Source organism: Triticum urartu, chromosome 5 (genome assembly GCF_003073215.2).
Source record: "Triticum urartu cultivar G1812 chromosome 5, Tu2.1, whole genome shotgun sequence".
Classification (NCBI taxonomy): domain Eukaryota; kingdom Viridiplantae; phylum Streptophyta; class Magnoliopsida; order Poales; family Poaceae; genus Triticum; species Triticum urartu.
Genome location: NC_053026.1, coordinates 520,487,600 through 520,492,671, shown reverse-complemented (window position 1 = coordinate 520,492,671; position 5,072 = coordinate 520,487,600). Strand labels below are relative to the sequence as shown.

Below are 5,072 nucleotides of genomic sequence, written 5' to 3'. Positions count from 1 at the left end.
GAAAATGATTAAAAATAGCTAGAAAGATCAGAAATGCATACAAATTGGTCCTTATCCATAAAATGTGGTATAAATCTAGTGAAAATTTGTGTGATGCCCTTTTGCAATATATTTTTGATAGCTACTTCACAAAATCAATGTATTTTTAGTACTTGAAAACTACTTAAATCACTGATTTTTCCAAACCAATCAAAACTCTTCGCACGGATCGATGACATGGTGCCCATCCGTCCATCTCTCCATCCCACATCTATCCATCTATCTACAGAAAAAAAGAAAAAACTGAAAAGGAGATACCCCACCCGCAGCCCAAATCCAAGCTCTGATCCCCCATCTCCTCACCGCCGCCGCCCCCTCCCGATCCCGTCCTCCGCCTCATCCCCCTCCTCTCCTCGATCCCATCCCTCCCCTCATCTCCCACATCGCCGCCGCCACCCATCCAAACCTCACCGGCCGGTGGCCTCTCCCTCTCCTCCCACCTTAGGCAGAGCCACCACCCATCCATCTCTCTCTCCTCCCACCTCAGGCGACCCCTCTTTCGCTCATCTCTCCCTCTCCCACAATGACCTACAGATCCCGCTTGATTCCGGCATCCTCCAGCGTCGCCAAGCCTACCCACAGCTTCCTCTCGCTGCGCTCTTTCTTCACCACCGCGTCGATTTGCTTTACCCCGCCTCATGTGGTCGCCCGCATCACTTCCTCCCACTAGGGTTTCGGTGGTGGGGTGGATCTCTTCGTTGCGCATGGCTGAGATGAACATCCTCGGCGGTGGTGGTGGCGCGCATGAGATCCTCCTCCATGACAAGGCCGCCGCCGGATCAGCTCCTCTCCACCAGTGGATCCTCGCCTCTCCGACAAGGCCGCCACTGGATCCCCTCATCTTCGACAGCAACGCCTCCGGATCCGCTCGTCCTCGACAACGATGGCACCGAGGAGCACCAGGAGCTTCAGATCAGGTAACTTATTATCTCCGTCTCTCCCTCCCGCATGGCATGGAAGCAGTACCTACTCCAGCTGCAGCTCTGCTCTCTCCACACCTAGGTTACTGATTGCTTTCTCTTGCTGGGTTTTCCTTCACCTAGGTTTCGCTAGTGAACAGATGATCATGGCGTCAGTGGCTCAACGTCTCCCCTGGCAAAGGTGATGTCTGATTTCCAAAGACAACAGGTTGCTTTGTAGTGTATGTTGCCTTGCCATTCTCAAGGTAGGATCGTGAATTGGAAGCCTGCAATTCCAAGCTTGAACTCCTATGGCAACTGGGTCACTACCAATAGATTACTACTAATTCTGTACGTGTTGTATGGCTTGCCCCTTTTTGGAGTGGTTAATTTCTTAGTCAGTCTAGTCTGCCTGTATTGGATTTGGTTGCCTGGTTGTGTAAAAAAGTTAGTGTGGGTCATTGAAGGAGTGAGTGATCTCAGTTCTGGTTGTGTCAAAATTTTACTATGTATCATGCTTATTATTTACTGCATTGAGGCATGTGGTTACCAGAATTTGGGCATGTATGTATAATTTTTAGTCTCTTGAACGAATAATAATTCTTTAGGTGTAATGTGTCTGGTGTTACTACATACATTGTTGTACTAGTTGTAGCAGGATAATGAATAATATTTCTTCATTAACTATGCCACCTGCATCTTGTTGTACTAGTAATAGTAGGATAATGCATCTTGTTGTACTAATGAGTGTTGTTATGCCTTTCACATTCATTCATTCATTCTCTGATTGTTCTAGGAGTCAGTCCTCATTCATTTGGTGCGGTGCGCCATGGACGCGATGGCCGCTTCATCCCCTGCCCCGGCGCCATGGAGTGGCTAGAGATGGCTGTGGACGATGACGCCCATCGACAAGGGACGGCCTGGCCTGCCACCCTGAAGCCCTAACAAGGCGGCTGAGGAACCAGGAGGTTACTCATACTGTCGCCCCTTATGTGGACGCACCAGACCAGGCCTACTGCTGCTGCTGGGTAGAGTCCGGCCACACTGCTGCTTGGTATGATTCCCACCTCCTCCGAACCCCCTTGTACTGCAGGCCTTCATGTGCATGTGTGGAGCCCTGTTTGTTTCATATCCACTGCTTGCCATATCTTCCAGGTAGATTAGCACAAGATCAGTGGTTTTTAGCAATTTTCTCATGCCCATGTGTGGGGTGGTAAACAGAGGACGACGCACTATTAACTGCACAACTCTGAAATGCTATTGATTACTCACTGTTACACCATGCATGCCCTGTACTGGTTACTAAATGATGTGCGTTTTTCTTCAGTTTGATTGAAAAATTGTCCCCCCTTTTGTGCATGCATACATCTGCCCACTAAGCCACCAAACATGTTGTAAGTCTTAATCTGTCAATGGTGTGACTTTGTGTTTACATCATATCCTGGTAGAATTATTATGTTTGGCTCTCTACTCTAGTAGTGTTGTCTGTAGAGGCCACCGTGATTCTGTTATACACATGATGATGCAAGTATGGACTGTTGTTTGTTTCATATGTAGTCATGTACTGCCATCATATAAATGCATGCCCTGTTCTTCATCTCCCCTCCCTCTGATTCCTCCTGCCTGCGTTTTGTTTTGTGTCTCAGATCTGTAGAAGCTGTCGCCGTCGCCGCTGCCGCTGTTGCAGGTGGAACTGGAAGAAGCCCTCATGGCTGCTGCACATCCAAAGTGGTGAGCGCCACCCAATTTTTTTGGTACTGTGAAGTGTTAGTTGGTACTGTGAAGTGTTAGTTGATGGTTGATTAGTCTATTAATCAAAGCATTCTTACATGCTGTGAGTATATACTGCAATCCTATTTTTTGTGTGAAAAATGAACTAGTTATCGGCAATACGAGCTAGACATGAACCGGCTCTTGCTACTAAAGGAACATAGTATAAATTTAGACCTTGTGTGTGATGCTATATATTCAGACATATACTATTGTTCATTTACCTTTGTGATCTCAGAAGTTGATGCCATATTTAAGGTTTTGGGGATGTACTACTATTTATTTACTTATGTGATCAGCACCCCAATCCCAGGGTCCTCTATTTGGAGCAATAAATCAAAGCTTGTTTGCTGCAGTTTGTTTTATACACTTCCTTTTGTAACATCAACATATAAAATCAGTTGTTTGCATCATATTGGATCATTCCCACTTATTAGTTGAGTTCTAAATATGTAGTCTCTTTAGTTCTGTTTTTATATTATAGTTAGAATTATACCGTGTGACTGAATCATGTGTTATTTAGTTGGCAGAGCACTATCTTTAGTTTTCTGATGATTGTTAAACTCTCATTCTGAATAAATAAGTAGCTGACCCTATTGGTTCTTTCTTTCTTTAGGGCTGCGACCTGATGGTCAAGCTGCTGTTTTGCTCTACTTGATAATTCCAATCAGATCATTGTCAACACTATCATCGTCAGGCCTTGATTCCCTTTAGTCTCTCCTGCCTTGTGATGTTAGTCCGTGTGGGCTTACTAGTATTGTTAGATGATGTCAGTTGAATGGATGGTCGTGGTAGTAGAATAGTACAATACTTTTCTTCAGGTGAATGTGTTATGGTGACGTTCATTGCATGACATGCACTTGTACCAATATACCATGCTGGTACCTATAGGTTAGTATTGTTGGTGCCTAACATGAGCTTGAATGTTGTAGTGGAAGTGTAGAACAACAGGTTAATGTGTTGCTGTCAAGTTGTTGGAATTTTTGCTATGCCTTGCTTAGTGTTTAATGAACTCAAGCATTTGGGCATGTGCGTATAATTGTCTCAATATTTTGTATTGGCAATAATTTAACTCCCAATGTATCTCACTAATAGTTTATGATGTACATCAGGATCTAATGTTGTTGAGGATGCTGGTGTTGTGACAGAAGATCAAGGAAGCCTCGAGATGCACACCACAGTTTTAGTTGATGTTGCTAGTTTGCCACCATGTTTTGAATATTTGATGTTGTTGATGTTGCTAGTTTGCCACCGTGTATATGTTGTTGGCCATGCAAACATGCATGTGATGTTGTGAATATTTGAGCGAATGATTCTGTATTTAATAATTTAATCCAGAATCATTTATTGTTTTCTGTTGAAATGTGTAAAATTGAAATCTATGAATGAAAAAGAATGAACACGTTCTACTGGACCAAGTTATATTACGGGTCTAAAAAGGCTGTGGCCCAAACAATAGTGGGCTGGAAAATTGTGCATTTATGAAAAACTAGTAACAAAAGGCTTAATGAGAAGGACTGTGAAATGGCCTAGGCCCAGAAAATAAAAAGGCTGAATTGTAGGGCCTTGCCCATATAGCTGACCAAAATTAATAAGAAAAAATATATAAAAAGGCTGAATTGTTGGGCTCGGCCCATCTAAAACACCAAACTGGACCGGGCTGATTCTAATCAACGACCTTTTCAATTGGTCACAATTTTGCCACGTCAGATTGCCACGTCGGATCCGACGTGGCCTGGGTAGATAGCCAGTGACCAAAACAAAAGGTCATGGGTTCAACGACCTTCTGTTTTGGTCGTAAACGTCTACGACCTTTTCACAGAGAAGGTCGCTAATTTCAGTTTACGACCGCTAGCTTTTGACCTTCTGTTTTTGGTCACAAAAAGGTCGCAAATGAAAAACTATGACCTTTCAGCAGCCAATAGTGAGGGTCACAAGTTGACATATTTCTTGTACTGTCCTACAAGCATATGTTCCTCCCTCATAATAATTTTCAGTAGCATCATGAATGAATTCTACAATATAACCATCACATAAAACATTCTTTTCATGATCTACAAGCATAGAAAATTTACTATTCTCTACATAAGCAAAATTCTTCTCAATCGGAATGGTGGGAGTATCATAAGAGACTTGAATACTATAAATTGTTTCCACGTTAAAAGAGTAGTGTTCAGAAAAAGGGTAATCATAATCATGACAAGTTTTATAAATATAATCATCACTACTCTTTATAGCATAAGTGTCATCACAATAATCATCATAAATAGGAGGCATTCTATCATCATAATAACTTTTCTCATCGAAACTTGGGAGGCTAAAAATATCATTTTCATTAAACATAGCATCCCCAAGCTTGGGACA

General features: G+C 42.9%; 1 long non-coding RNA gene across 1 annotated transcript; it reads left to right on the top strand.

Annotated features, from left to right (window-relative positions):
* The first annotated feature begins 335 nt into the window (after positions 1–335).
* LOC125510326 lies at positions 336–4,063 on the top strand. Its single transcript, XR_007284547.1, has 4 exons — positions 336–956; positions 1,083–1,992; positions 2,585–2,669; positions 3,821–4,063. It is a non-coding gene; the product is annotated as an uncharacterized LOC125510326 (long non-coding RNA).
* The last annotated feature ends 1,009 nt before the right edge of the window (positions 4,064–5,072 follow it).